Source organism: Carettochelys insculpta, chromosome 3, assembly GCF_033958435.1.
Source record: "Carettochelys insculpta isolate YL-2023 chromosome 3, ASM3395843v1, whole genome shotgun sequence".
Classification (NCBI taxonomy): Eukaryota; Metazoa; Chordata; order Testudines; family Carettochelyidae; genus Carettochelys; species Carettochelys insculpta.
The window spans coordinates 79,932,446-79,948,933 of NC_134139.1; the positions used below are offsets into that span (position 1 = coordinate 79,932,446).

Sequence of the window (16,488 nt, forward strand, 5' to 3'; positions counted from 1 at the left end):
TCCCACTAGCACTCAGTCCTGTTCAAACTGATCAAGTACGTGCTCGTTGTTGGCCAAGGTGCCTGCAGCAGCCACAAGCTGTTTCTCCATCTCAGCTCCCAAACTGCCAAGCCACGGCACCTGCCTCTCCATAGACTCACAGCAGCAGAAGGGACCTTGAGATGTCCTCTAATGCCATCCCCAGCGCTCAGAGGTGGGGTAAGTGTTACCTACACCCTCCCTGAAGGTGTCCGTCTAACCTGTGCTTAAGAAGCCGTCAGCAATGACTATTTCACAACCTTCCTAGTGGTGTTCCCACTTATTTTTTCCCCATAAATAAGTGCAAAATAAGTTTTGTTATGTGCCCCATAAGTGCAGATGTGCGCCACCATTGGACACACAAAGCCAGCTGTGGGCACGCTGCCAATCAGCAGGACAGCACCTGAACCTCTCCTAGGACACCATCCAAGCACTTGGCTTCCAGGGAACAATGATCCCTAGGCAATTTATCCCGGCCCTGACAGTTAGGAAGTTTCTCCTGGTGTCCACACTAAACGGTCCTTGCTGCAATTTAAGGCCATTGTTTCTTGTCCTATAACTAGTTCCCATACTGCTACCTCCAGCCCAGGTCTCTAACCTCACTCAGCGCTCCTCTTTCCTGTGCAGGAGGGATTATGGAGCCATCTCAGGGCTCCATGTTGTACCTGGTATTAAGAGCACCTAAGCAGGAGGCTGGGCAGGTTCATTCATTGCAATAAGTTGTAGAAAGTGTTCTTCATTGGCCACAAGATTGTCTAGATAACTGAACAAGTCAACTCCTTATGTATGGAGAGAGCGAGGGAGGGAAGTTAAGCACTCTAGTGGGCATGGGTTTATGTAGCATATACCATATAGACCAGTGTCTTCTAGACAATACAGTCATTGCTGGGCATGCCCCCTCATGGCTGGGAGCAACATAAAATTGCCTCTCTCACCAGCTACTCAGTGGCCTGCTGCCAGGACACCTGAAGTCCCCATCCTTCTAGGCAGAACCATGTAACCGGACAGAAGGGGATTAGCTATACATGTTGGGTCAACGCCTGAAAACAATCCAACCCTCTAGGGCTTGGGTCAGAGTCAAATGGTCTCAGATCACCTCCTCCATGCAGGGGCAAGAATGCATCCGGTTAGCCACATGCCTCCAGGAAAGAGCAGGAAAATATGATTGCCCTGAGGGGCAAGACACTGATATCTCACTGCAGTTCCCATCACCGGTTCACTAATGCATTGTGGCACTATAGAGGGACTATCCAGACCTGGTCTGGCCATGTGGAGCTCATCATGGGTTCCACCACGTTCAGAACAAGGTCCCTTCTCCTGGGGTGGGCACAAGAGTCACAGGGCCTTACACACTGCTAGGCACCTATTTGGACAGGATTTGGGCAGATTTGGCATTCCGCCATCTTGTTCTTTCTGTCATGCCTGCTTGTGAAGATAGCATTGGTTTTCCCATGCTTCACCAGGACTGCTGTGCAGCTATTTCTGCTAGTGCCTCTAAGACGCTTCTTGGCAAGATGTTTTCTTCCCTCTGCTCCTAAATAGCCTCATACAGCTAACATACATACAGATTTAATTACAGACCCAAAAGATCTGTTAGGTTAATCGCCGCATAGGAATAAGTGGCTGCCGGGAATATATTTCCAAATATTTTGTCCAATCTAATTTGAAATGACGTAAAAGGCAGGACTTCCCCTCTGCCCTTGGGAGACTCCTCCACAGCCCAGTAGTCCTAGGCACATCACAGCTGGATAGAATTAGAGCCCTGCACGGATAGAACTGTCTACCCACAGATGTGGATATCTGTGGATAGACACTGGGACCCGTAGATCCTCAGGGTTCTGTTCCCAAGAGCCACTGCAACCAGTGGAGGGGAGCATGGTCCCGGCATGCTCAGGAGACAGCACCCTGTGCTGGCAGCCCCTCCCGGCAGCACGCCTGCACCGCCACCAGTTCTGCTGCTTTTGGGCAGTGTGAGCCTAGAACAGTGGTGCTGGGGACGTGGCTGAGGGCAGGGCCGCCATGTTGCTGGCAGGAGCTGCTGGCCCAGCGTGCTGGCTCCTGAGCATGATGGGACCATGCTCCCCTCCATTGGCTGCAGTGGCTCTTGGGATACAGGCGTCTATCAGCAGATCGCCACATACTGCCGTGGGTACAGCTTACAACCATCCTCAGAGAGAGGAACAGCTGGCACAAGAGAGGGCGTTCTGAAGGTGGAGAATTACTGGGTGCAATAACCTGCCTTTCAGGGCTCAGGTGCATCCTCTCCTGTTTGTTGGATAACATTCTCCATAAGCCTCACAGATGATTTTTAAAACTTCAGCATCTTGGCCCTGTCTAAATTAACTGAAGTAAAACAGCAGAAGAGATTAGACCATCAGGGCTAATTATATGCATTTTTGCAATTGAATCATCGGAAGAGTTCAGCAACAACAAAACAGTAGCAGTCAGAAACAGCTGTAGTGATTTTGGCTAAAGGGTTCATTCCTCACTCTGGTTTAAGACCTCACACATACTGCTCATTCCACCCTATCTGACATAGCTCATGAAGGTCTTGGAACATCAGTTACTGGGCTTGTGCATGTAAGGCTAGAACCCTGCAAATCTGCAGGTATCTGCTTTATATCTGCAGGTATCTGCATCCACCGATATGGGTGTGAATATCCATTGCTCATTTTTGCGGCTATGAATGTGGGTAGAAATTTTGGCTCTAGAACAATGCAAATTTGCAGATAGCCATTATATATCCATTGTTCTCTGCACTCGTAGATGTGGATATAGATATCTGCAGATCATTTCTGCAGATGTGGACACGGATACCGATTTTGTGTCCATACAGGGCTCTGTGCACGGGCAGTAGCTAATGTTCCATGATATTAACAGAGTGGAGCTAATTATAACAGTCACAATTCTGCACAAACAGCTGGGAAACAGGGGACCTAAAGAGAGTGCTGAGAACCCAAACTGAACTACAGCATCAGAGGTCAGAAGTCATTTTGCTTTTGATTTCAGCAGGAACTAAATTGTCCCAATAACTCAGGTAAGTGGATTTAAAAAAAACATTCAGGGCACAGATTATCCCATTAGTTGCACGCATGCAAATTGTACTAGAGTCTGCAAGAGTCACAGGTATAAAACTAATGGGATAACTGGGACTCAGGAATGCATCTATCCTTTTAAGAAGGTTTCTTTACTTCCTCTGAAGCACAAAGCCTGGGCCATGGCTGAAAGCAAAACATCATACTTCATTATCCGGTGGTCTGATCTATTACAGCCAATCCTACACAGTCCTGATTTCATCCCCTTTTTTCAGCACCACTGGTTAGTGTTTGATATGCAAGGCAATGGGATAATTATCACTGCATCTGTTTTCTCTGCTACAGCAGCATGTTTAGCCATGTAATCATTTACAATAGGATGGAGGACTCTCAAACATTTAGCGAGAGGCATCTGTTTCATTTTAGCCTGAAATAATCATAAAAAAATAGTCAAAATTGGAAAAAGGTCAAAATCAGATCATTACCCAGGTGGTACTGGGACATGTTAATATGAGGTAGCCCATTAAATGATCTGCCACCCATTCAACTCAATTTTTAATACATAATTGTAAAAATGAAAATCTGCTTGCTCCTCATACACCAGACATAACCAGATTTCATGAGCATTCTAGGCAATGCTGCAAAGGAATTGATGCCAAGCTGGAATCAAATGAAGCCCAATTTAATTCTCCAGCACAAAACCAGACTCTACTTTGCCATGTTGTATTAAGTAGCTGCTTTTAAAGGAGCACAGAAAATAACATTCTTCATCAAAATACGACCAGGTTCCAAGAATGCTGGACATAAAGTCAAAAGTCTGCTGGCCAGACAATGTTTTATTTGATTACTTCCTGTTCAAAAACTAAATACTTTAAGAGAACATTCACATAACCTCCTTGTTCATTTCAGAGCCTGTGGTTTTCTAAAATGAACTAAAAATACAATACTTGGCCCAGTGAATTCCCACTGTAAGTCTTGTTCTTTTAAGAACAAAGAAGATTTCAAGTATGAAAAATTGTGAACGAACCTTTGTAAGAGTCTGTGACAACAAGGTAGTTTACATTTGTAGGGCAAAAGGATGTACTCTAACACCTTTTCAGTCGCTAACAATTGTGTTTCATGCCAACAAGCAAGGAAACACTCTTACACATGACCATTTTTTTCCCTTAAAGAGCAACTTCACAGTGGGTAAAGTCTACCCACCAGTATAAGCATCCAGGCTGCGCAGCCCAGTGGATCTGCTGTTGAAAGGAAGGTGTGACTTCACAACTCCTTTGTGTTTCAGAATATTGCTCTGCATATGTGCCCCAGAGATGGCAGGGCTCAGGGTACTGTGGGCCACTGTATCTACCGCTTGAAGGATCATGCACTTACAAACCTTTGCATAGGACATGTGCAGAGATTTTGGTCCTGATTCTGGCTGAGTACTCTAACAACTGCTGTAGGGGGTTAATGGAGCTTGTGAGCCAACTGAATCTACCTAATGAAGAAATTTGTTAGTCTTTAAGGTGCTACCGGACTGCTTGTTTTTTTTCTGGAGCTACAAACTAACACAGCTACCCCTCTGAGGACAGGAAAATATGTGGGAAACAGAGGATCAAAGGGACTAGGGCAGATTAAAAAGGAACCTTCCGTCATGAGAGATGACAGTTATTTGGGGAAATCAGACTAAAATGCAGCCATCCACTGACTGAAGAAGTCAAATTATTTTCAGGGTAAGAAACCCTTTAGGTAATATAAACATATATGTAGACTGTTGCTTTAAAATCCTTTATTAAATCAAAGCTTTATTCTTACTGCAAAATAGCGAATACTTTGATTTAAGAAGGCTGTCTGATCCCCTGCACAGACTGCTGAAGGAAAGGACCACAGAAGCTGGATCCACGTGGACCTTTTGGGTAAGCACAGTTGATATACAGAAAGGTGTAGCCCAGAGCCTAGCTTAGAAGGGAGAGAACAACAGAATCCTGCCTTACAAAGGCACGAAGCCTGATATAAGATGGATGCACTCAGAAAGCCTAGAGATAGGACCGAGGTGCAGCTAGCCCTATAACAGTGAGCTCGCCTGTGGGTTTGGAGAGGGGGAAGAATCCACTCCCACATGGTTCTCTCCTTCCCTGTTCAAACCAATGTAAGACTAGCTTTGTGGGTGAGTGGGGTAGGTGAGGGGTGTAGCAGAGTTTTACTCTAACTCAAATTACATTCTGCACATTGAAATACAGTGAAACAACCTGGGCTTTTACTTTCCTTCATTATCTAAATGGAGTTCCATTTATCTGAGTTCATTATAAATGGGTTTCACTGTACAGACATGGTATTGGTAAAGGAAACTCCAATCAGTTCTTTTAAAGTCCTCCAGGTTGCCTTTCTTAGTCTCTGTTGGTATTATGATCTCCAGAATCAGCTGTGTAACTCTTGTTTTGCAGGTATATAAGAAGTCTTTGTGGCTATGTGGCAGAGGGCAGGTAGGGTTGTCAGCTCTCTCGGACTGGACACCATTGCCATTAATGGTGTTTGGTATGGGTGGTTGGGAGAGTTGGCAAACGTGTCTGGGCAGGGCTGAGAGAGGACTGAGGATGGAGGCTCTTACAGAGTGAGAGGCACATTCTGCCTTCTCTTTTATGGAGACTTTACATTCATTCTCTTTTGGTTTTGCTGTTTTCCTTAATCTGACGTAAAAGTCAAATATCCAGGCTGGATGGGTTTGTTCGGCTTGTTGTAAATGACCAGTGTAACAAGTAGTGCTAAGAATTCATAAATCCCACTAGCCTGTTCAAAAACCTTGCTGGCCAACGGGGCTCATGTTGAGAACATCCACACAGAATGTCAACTTTGATCATACTTATATCACCTGGCACTGCTTATTGAATTAAGATCTCTGATTTTGGGACTAAGTGCTTTTTTCCACACTCCTTCCCCTGGTCCCCTTGTGAAATGCATTTAAAACAAAACAGTTTCTGATTAGTAACAGTTTGCTCCATCAAGGAGTTGTTTTGTAAAAGTCAATGAGTGTTTTGTGATTTATGACAAAATTTGGAGCTATCTAGATCTCTATTATGGCTAGATTATCTTTAGAACTTGATATAATACATAATGAAGTACTGTATTCTATTCAAGCACTGCTTCGTGTTTACTTATACTATTAAAAATAACAGTATGGGGTGAGAGTTAAAGAACAGCACGTTTTAACTTCACAAAAATGACCAGCAGGGCAGACTTGTTTGACGCTCTCTCAGCTGGTTGCCTGTCAGCCTGATAAACGCAGCACTTCCATCCTCTAATGCCATGTAAATTATACCACTGTGTTGTGATACATCAATTAAGTTCTTTGAATAAATTAATCAGAAAATTTTGTAAGGATGTTTCTTTGCTTTCAAAAAAACCATAAACACAAACCCAAACCCAGGTTTTGTGTTTATCTGCTGATTTGTTTTCCTCTGGAGTTAATTCGTGGGTTGAAAATCTTTCATGCATATACATTCTCATATGTAAATAAGGAATAAAAAGCTTTGCATTCTGTGTGAAAGGCCTCAAAACACTTCTCATAATTTAACTTAATAGACTTGAGCAACGTGCCAGCTAAATAAAGTGCCTCACACACATTTAGATGAAGCATCAGCTTTGCAGCTGACTGACTACTGCTCTATTATTTCTTCTAATTACATATTCATCTGCTTTAAGGAGCAGTTTTACTACAGATTCAACTGGAAATTATTTGCATGAAGCCAAATATAAAAGCAGTGTTATCAAACCCAACTTTTTAAGTGCAAATATGGGACCAAATTCAGCCATAAGGAAGGTGTTGCTTCCCATAAAGTCAATGGGAGTTGTGCCTGCTTGTTCCGTGGCTGAATTTGGTCCACTTGTAGTATTAAATTGGCACAATATTAACTAGATGGCTAAAATCAGCTCAATCTAACTTAAATGTGCTATGGTGCTCAATGTGTTTATAGACGCCTCATATACAAAAGATCATTAGGGCCAGATCCTCAGTTGGTATTAATAAGCAAAGCTCCACTGAGACTTCTCCCAGGGATACAAGGATCTGGCCTGGTGTTTCAAAAAGAACCTAAATTTTCAAAGAGTAGCAGATTTTCCCCTCTGCCTTGAAAAGTTAAAGTGCACTCAGTGCACACAGAACGAGCCAGAAGGGAGACTCGACGAGAGCAAATTTTTCTTTTGCCTAAGCATATTTTGAGTAGCCCAGCCTTAGCTATGGTACTGGCAGCAGTAAAAGATTAACCCCTGCCCTATTTCAGCCATGGTTGATGCTTTTTGATTAAATCCTATTAATTTTTAAATCCAATGGCCTCTCACATGAAGCTTTGATTCCTTGGAGCAAACAGTGATCTTTACACCCTGCTCTGAGCATCATCCTTTGTTGGGAGGGTTTTGTCTTTCCACTTTCAGGTGTCACCTGCATCCACTTGTCATATTAAAGGTGGTCAAAAAGAGAATATGCAGGCTCTCATGGGAATGGCTTGGAAAATTCACCTTTGAGCCTGATCCCCTCTTGGTTTAAACCAAAGTTGTTCCACTGACATCCTGAGGTTTACATCAGCTGAGAATCGAGGCCTTTTAATTACTATAAACACTACTTAAATTAAAAAAACAGATCCAAAATATTCTCTAAAATTTGGAACCAAGTAACTAAGCATCATTCAAATAAAACAGGGTAAACCTGGTGTCTTGCCAGAGCTAATTTCATTTTATAGCATTTCTTTAGCAGTGGAGTGGGAAGCTGTATTGGAGAGTAGGTTAATTTGTTTGCTTTTATTTGGCTCTCTGTTTGTTTTGTCTTTTAGTAATGTTCTTGCTATTGGGGTTTTCTTTATCAAAGACCTGGAAGCCTTTAAATTTCTCAATCTGTGTGAAACTACACGTGTATTTTAAGGCTTCATAACTATTGGTAGAATCCCTGTTATCTGTATCAATAGCTACGTGGGGTGGGGAGGGGTGTGAAGGAACTTCTATAGATACAGATACCAAGAGCAGGTCTACACAGCGAAGTCATTTTGAAATAACTATCCTCGTGTCTACACAATGCAACCGCTATTCGAAAGAAATTCGAAATAGCAGTTGGCTTATTTTGAAAGTGGTAAACCTCATTGCAAGAGGAACAGCAGCTGGTAGTCCATTGTGTCCAACGATGACGTCTTGAGCTTGCACAGGCTCATCAGTTGTGGACTCGCATATGGCTGAGGAGTCCAAGCTTTGAACAGTATGGGCGTTCACAGTGGGGACAAGGGGACTGTCCTGGCTCTGTTGGTGCGGCTGCTGCTGTTGCTTTCCTCCTCTCAGGAGCATCAATGAAGCGTACGCGTTGCTGCTCTTCAAAGTTGTCCTATGCGTGTCGTATGAGAGCACACCAGCCTGTTCGGTCTTTCGCATGCTGCTCTAGCTGATCTGGTTTTAAAACAGCATGAGCAATGTTAACCTTCACGCAGTCTTTATATCTCTTGCAAGGCCTACCTTGATTCCTTTTGCCCTGGGAGAGTTCACTGTAGAGGAGTTACTTAGGGATTCTTGACTCCTCCATTCGTAAAGAGCAATAGCACCTATTTAGAAATAGCTATGTGGAAATAGCTGATGTCAGGACAGAGAATAGAGCCTATTCTGAAATAAGCCATACTGCCTCCAATGGCCCTCTTTCTATATAGGCTCTGTGTGTGCAGATGCTGTATTTCAAAATAGCTAAGTGCTATTTTGAAATGCATTTTTGTGTGTAGAAATGTTATTTTGAAATAAGCTATTCCAGAACAGCTTTTTTCAAAAGAAGGCTGCTGTGTAGACATAGCCTAAGTAGCTCTTACACTATGCTTTTCAACCATAGGTCTAAAAGCACTTTCCAAACGAGGTCAGTATCGTTCTGTATATATACATTTCCCTTTGGAAAAATCAATGCAGAATTAATATTCCCACATCATATGAACACAAGGTTCTCTCCAGCAAAACAAAAGAGGGCCTATGCCACATTTTGGCAAATAAGAGGCATGAAATAGGTCGAAACAATGTGCACTTGAAGAAAGGGATTGTGGGAGGAGGGAGAGTTGTAAATATTTCCCACAAATTATTCAATACTCCTTTGGCGGTTCACTACTAAAGACAGGCTAAATTAGCAGTTCCCCTCCTGCCAATGCAATTCATGTCTGTTTACCCTCGGTAATGACAGAACGTAGACAACTGTCTGCTAGGACTGTGATGACATTGGCACACACATACCAGACAAGCAGAATGTTGTGGGAAACAGAGATTGAAGCATCTTGCTCGATGAGAAACAATTATCATGGGAATTGTTGTTTCTCAGTGCAACAGCTATAATAAAGAGTTGCCATATGCTAAGCACAGATGCCTTCTTGAAAAGCAGCCCTGTGATGGTGGAACCCACATTCTCCAGAGTCTGGGGCTGTAATTAAATGATTGGCTTGTTGCAGTCTGAGCTACTGCCCCAAGGAAAGGTATCTCACACTGCTAAAAGATGAGAGAAGGGAGTTGGTAGTCGCTCTGTGTTTTCTTTGATTGATGTTGCTGCAGAAGTCAGTGCTGGACTGCTTGCTTCTGTGTGTTGCACTGTGAGATCATTTCAGTGCATTGGGGGGTTTCCAGTCTCCATTTGATTTTGCGACTTGGGAGAGGGCTGATACACTGAAAAAGGCTGTAAAGTCATGCGCAACTTTTAGGTACCTAGAAAATCACTGAAATTCACAAAGCCTCTAGGCTATCTATGCAATGAATGATGAGAGGCAGGTATCTCACAATGGGATTCACAAAAGCCAACGTACTGGGTGGCTTCCCACCTAGGGGCTACTCTACACAGTGGAGTAACCTCATCATAGCTACACCAATGTACCTGTGCCACTAGAGCTCTCCCATCAGCAGAATAAATTCATCTCTGTGAGAGGTGGTAGCTGTATCAGTGGGAGAAGCTCTCCTGCTGACATAATGCTGTGAACGCCGGTGCTTTCGTCCGTGTAACACACGTCACTCAGCTGGGTGGCTGAGGGTATGTCTACACTACATCAGGGATCAATGCTGTTGTGATCAATCCACCAACTGTCGATTAATCATGTCTGCTTAGATGCAATAAATCAGTCTCCAAGCACTCTCCCATCAATGTTGGTACTCCACCAAACCAAGAATGGTGCATCTACACTTGCATTCCTCTTTTGAAAGAGGTATGCAAATGAGGTAAATTGAAAATGCATATGAGCTATAAATTTGCATATTTGGCACCTCATTTGCATATTCTAATTTTGAAAGAGCTTCTTTCGAAAGAAGAAAGCCAGTGTAGATGCTGCTCTTTTGAAAGCAAACCCCACCTTCGACAGAATCCTTCTTCCCTTTATTTAACTTCGAAGTTAACTTTGACGTTGGTTCCTAGTATAGAGGGACCCAAATAGTGTAGTGTAGCTGAAGTAGATCAACAGTGCTGCACAGAGTAGACTAAGCCTTATTCACATTCCTGAGTGACCTAAGTTGTACCAAAATAAGTGGCAGTACAGACCTGGCCTGAGTTAACTAACAGAACACCCAATGCCAACCTGATGACTTTCTTCAATGCTTGTTCCATTTATAATGATATTTACAAGGTAGCTTCGTAAGAGACAGATTTTCAAGTGTGTAACATTCTTCGTCAGCAAATTAAAGATCTTATGAGCTTGATACCTGGGAATCCTCAACAATGTCTCTGTCTTCAGTCTCTTTTGGAATATTTACTGACAAGAAAGAATTGATGATTGTTCATTAAGAACCAACAGAATCAACTCAGTGGTGTTATTACTAACTTATTATAATTGTAACCTTCAGGGTATGTCCACACTACAGAGTTATTCCAGAATAGCTTATTCCAGAGTTATTATTCCAAAACAAGCTATTCTGGAATAACACGTCTACACTACAGGGAAGCCCCAAAATAAGCAAAACTTATTCCAAAATAGTTTGCCCACACACAATAGAGCCTGTTTCAGATTAGAGCCCCTGAAAGCAGGGTCTCTAATCTGAAATACTATGTCTATACAACAGCGTCACTTCAAAATGAGCAATTCTGGAATAGCTTATTTTGAAATAGCCCCATTCTCTGCCTGCACAGCCCCAAAACTAAAATATCTACTTCAGAACAGGTGCTATTCCTTGCAGAATAAGGTTTACTGAATTTGAAATAAGCCGTTTGTTATTCTGAAATTATTTCAAAATAGTGGTTGCGTTGTGTAGATGCTTACAAAGTTATTTTGAAATAGTGGCTGCTATGCCTAAATAACTTTGCTGTGTAGACACAGCCTCAGTGACTCAGCCCAGCACCACTTTTGCAGATCGAAAATGATAGTGATAATACTAAATGAAATCCTTTAAAAGCGTTCACGAAACAATCTCTTTTATCCTGACAAACTTACAAACACTAACCTCAGTTCTGCAAATGGCTCCAGACAGACAGACAGACACTTTCACCCACGTGAGGTTAACTAAAGTTAGGAAGTTCTGTTCTGTACTGGCACAAGAAACATCCACTGCATGGATCTAGTTGCAGGATCGAGCCACTTGGGTCAAAAGCTGCAATTCTTACTCAAGTCTTTCCAGGCTAGGCAAAATTCCCATTGAATTCAAGGAACTGTCCATCTGTTGTGACTCACCATTGAGATGTGGCCATCTTTGGACAGAATGACACAGTGTACCAATTCAATATTCGACAAGAGATTCAAACAGGAAGTGAAGGAGGAACTTAAATTGCTGGGGGAATATAAGGGAGTAAATTCTAATTAAAAGGCAACTTGTCTTCAGTGCCGTGTTTGTATTCTCCATTGGCAAATAAAAGCTTATAGGCTGATGGGCAAATCACTGGTGGCAGATGTCCCATAGCTGTTGTTGTCCCCATTTAGGGCATCATAGTTGAAAATCTACTTAACCACAAGTGAATTTGTCCTTGGTGATGTGCTAGATGCAGAAAGGGGATGTTTGCCTCTGAATGCCCTTTCTTTTTTCTCTGATGACCAGTCACTTATAGATTGCTCAGTCCTCTGTAAAGATAGATCCATCTCCCAGACATTGGAACTTTTATTAACCTGTGTGATAGGCAGTTCTGCTCTCTAAGGCAACTGTAATTGATTTACAGGACAATCTTTTAAAGTCTGGGTGTCTTTATCAAGGTCTAGGGGTCTTCATCTGATCTCCATACTGAATTCAATGGTCCTAGAACTTCTTTGTTCTTGTCCATGTGCTTAAGGTTTACCCTGTTGGCTTGGTATACCAGCTGAATTATCAGTTGCAAGGCAACTACTAAGAGTTAAGTGATTACTTCAAGTTTTTACTCTCACCTAGCAATTTGCCACAGCAATTTTATAGTGTTTTCTTTTTTTTAAATTCTCCTCTTTATTTGTCTCTGTAGCCAGGCTTGACTAATTGCTCTAGTTGTTCCGTACAAAGTCAAACAGGTTATCTGAGGGTAGGGGGACAGTCCTGTATTTGGGACACCAAAAAGGCATCCCGACTTATTTTTTAAGAGGGATGAATTGTCCCGTATTTAGGCCCTTGGAGGCTGGGGATGTGGGGGTGAGCACCCAGGGCATCACTTTCTGGGGCTCCAGGAGGGGAGCGCCCACTGCAGCTGCTTCCCTGGGGCTGGGAATTTTGAGGACTAAAGGGACTTCAAAGCTGCCCCAGCACTTTGAAGTACCAGTGGGTGAGCTGCGGCTAGATGCGAGCCGGCACTTCAAAGTTGCCGTGGGGGGGAATTTGCTGAATGAAGTGCTGCATATGAAGCGCAGCACTTCATTAGTAAACTCCCAACACCCTACTCACCATCCTCCCTTTGAAGGAGGGTGGTAGTGTAGACACAGCCTTTGTGTATAGATGCTCCACTGGATATTTGAAAGGAGCCCCTTCTTTCGAAAAATATTTTGAAAAAACTTGCTAGTGTAGACATGGCCATGCACAAGATGGGGGTCATGAGGGCAGTAATGCTCTACAAAGGTGATTAATGTCTGAATATTAGGTCTATTTCATTTAACACAGTGACAAACACTGCTGACAAGAGAGGAAATGAAATTTCACTTAAATATGCTGTTTTCTCAAAGCAGACGTGTTTCACTGAGAGATCGATTTTGACAACATTTTCTTTGAGAAGGTTCTTTTTGGTTCAAGGTTCTCTGGTTGGTTCTGACCAGTGAAGCCATGTGTGTTACAAACAAACAAAAAACACTGTGTTTTTATATCTGAAAATAGATGTTTTGACACAATTCCACTTACTGAAATCGTCTGAATAATTTTGGTTTTATTCCAGGAACCAAAACAAATTTTGAAAGCTTGAAATTTGTTGTGAAATTAAATGTCTTCCAACCAGTTCTGTTCCTGAGAGCATTATCATTTTCCTTCTTCATTTGCAGCCAGCAGAATCTCTTTTGTGTCACATGAAATATCTATTTGGGCCTAAGGGAGCCAGGTGCTCATGTAATTATTGCTAAATCAATGTTTTACATGGGGCAGGTTACACAGATTATTTTTTGAATCCTATTTGGCCACAGAGGAGTCATTAGCAATCTTAAAACTAGAATTTCCCAGCCATTTCTGTGTCCTGCTGAGCTGTTTATTTCTGCCCCCACCCCCCACATCTTAAATTACTCATCTGACTCTTTGGCTATGCCTTCAGTATAGACAGGCTCCAGCAATCAATTTAATTTGGAGTCAATTTAACAAGTCTAGTGAAGACCCACCAAATCAACGGCAGATTGCTCTGTAGTGAACCTTAGTACTCTAACCCAAATGAAAAGAGTAAGGTAAGTCAATGGCAGAGTGTCTCCTGTTGACCCAGCATGCTGTAAGCATCGCAGATAATTGACCTAAGCTACAAGCCTAGCTGCAATTGCGTAACAAGTCACTTTACTACAGTAGTTAAAAATAGCCTTAGACAAGATGGAAGAGATAAACCTTTCTATTGAACCAATTTTTATCTGAGAGACACACAAGTTTTCCACTATCCATAGAGCGCTTCTTCAGCTGACCTTATTCACTTGACTACTTTTCTTTTACTTTCCTCTGGTTAACTAACAGGGGGTTTGGGTGGCATGAAACATATTTGCCTTCCCTTTCCCATTACTGTTTGGGTACTTGCTAAAGAAGGAATGCAGAATATGTTCCCCTCTAGCAGGATGACACTCATTTGTATTGAACAGGCTCTGCCTGAGGATATCTCATCTTTGCTGATGTTTCACCTCATTTCATCCGCTCAAGCAAGGTCTTTCAACTGACTTTGAGATCATCCAACCATTCTTGCATTTCAGTTTCAGTAGTATCACTCCATAGCCCTGTCAATGCTTCCTACAGCCAGTTTAAAGTTTTCTTTGGGAAAAAAGGAGCTTAGTTGAAATCGAAACATTTCACAGGATCATGTCAATTTAGACATTTTTGGTGGGAAAAAAAGGTTTCATTTTGTCTTTCTTGTTTCATTTTGATAAGGTAAAACGGTTTGTTTCAATGTTACTTTGATTGATTTCACTTCAGCTTTTACATTACATATAATATTTATATTGGTATTTAACAGTGCAGTATATCATGGACTTAACAATCAAGTGCTATATTTATGCTATTTAATATTTCAATGTGGTATACAAGTCGAAACAAAATTGACTATGTAAATGAAACATTTTTACATTATCACAATTAAATTATTTGAAGGTTTAGAATGAAAGTTTTGGGAAATTCTACTCGGCAGAAAATTTCAAAATGTCTTTTTTGTTGTTCCAATTCAAATGTTCAGCATTTCCTGCAAAATGAAAATTCCAGTCTTAGGTCAGCTCTAGTACTGCTCCAAAAAACTGGCTCTGGAGTGACTGAGTGATACTTTGGGCATGAGGAGGCTCAGTCAGATAATATTGTGTTGATAGAGATCCATCATCCGAACTAAATCTTCTGAAGGGTTTCTCTGGGCCGTTGTTCATTTTACAGAGATTTTTCTTTTCACTTCTTTATAAAACTTAATGATGGGCATCCATTTTTAAACTGTGAGGGCAAAGTCAGTATTTGGACTTGTATCAAAATACAGATCTGGGACCACAGCCTCCAACGCTGAGTGAGCACTGCTCTCGGGGAGTCAATGGAATGATGCTGATTTATACCAGCTGAAAATGTGGTCTCAGATCTGGATTTGGATCACAATCCAAACTCTCCTATAGTTTGAGTGTGTTTAAATGTGGGATTCCAGATCAAGCCAAATCAGGTCTGGAGCTAAATATGCTCAAAGTTCAGGAGAGGAGAAGTGGCCCATTTTGATGTGTGCTTTTGTTTCTGTCCCACCTGTAGTTTTATAAAAAAAAAAACAAAAACAAAAACTACCCCAAACAGTAAATTGCAAACTGTACCCATCCTTATGTTGACTGAAAGTCCTCGGAAGCATGGAAGGTACGCTCTATTTTCTACAGTTTCATCAAGATGCTTAATGTGAACCAAAAATAAATGCTACTAAGACCACAAAACCTAAACTTTACTCTTATTAAGGAGCAAAGCAGGTAACATAACCTCCCTTTCCCCTTCCCCCCCGAGAACCCTCTCTCTTACGTAAGTGAACGTGAAACATTTTATGAAAGTGACATATGTCTAATTGGCTGAAAGGTAATATTCAAAAGAGACACAGGCCCGCTGCTCCTCTCTGAACTCAGGGACTGCAGCTGGCAGAGTGTTAAATCAGTTAACAGTTGGGCCCATTACTGTGCTGCTGCTACTGCTGCTGCTGTGACCTGGGACTGGTGCTGCCTGCGTCTAGCTCAATGAACTCTGTCTTCAATGGACAAGGCATCTCTATTGTGCACCTCAAAGCATGCTCACAGCCCCTGCAAGCAAAACAGGCCCCAAACTACTGGCGCAGATCGTGTGACAGGATTACTTGCTTGTTGCTCCTCTTTTTCCTTTTAAAGGACTTCTGTTGGCACATAGGAAGGACTTACGTGCGGAAAGACCGTATTACATCGTGACAGCTGGAAAACTGGAGACTGAAGAATGTAAAAGAGAGCTGGGTTCTTTTTTTTATGCCTCCTGCACACCTATCCAAAGTACCTTTTAATTAATTTGTATGGTGGGGGGATCCCCGGTCTATGGGCCGTATGGGGCTGAGCCTGGTTCCTTTGAAGTTAGTGGTAAAACTCCCATGGGCTTCAGAAAGACCAGGCTTACTCTAGAAAAGCAGACACAATAGCCATACTTGAGAAATATTGCTATATTTGCTCTTATGCTTTTTTATGGATTGTGTGTTTTTAAAAATTCCACCTTCAATTCCAGTTCAGGGATTGTGTTAAAATGACATTTAAGTATCAACTACTTCGTACCTCTCTGTGACTATTTTAACATAGCTCCAACTAACTCATCCTCAAAGGCTCTCACATTCACTAGAGACCAGATTCTTAGCTACTGTAAACCAGGCTGCCCCCAGTGAAACAAGTACAGCAATGCCGAC

At 42.2% G+C, this 16,488-nt stretch overlaps 1 protein-coding gene across 5 annotated transcripts in view; it reads right to left on the minus strand.

Moving 5' to 3' along the window:
* The window catches only part of FAM120B (family with sequence similarity 120 member B), a 155,632-nt gene that overhangs the window by 49,004 nt on the left and 90,140 nt on the right, over positions 1–16,488 (minus strand). The window lies entirely within an intron of this gene.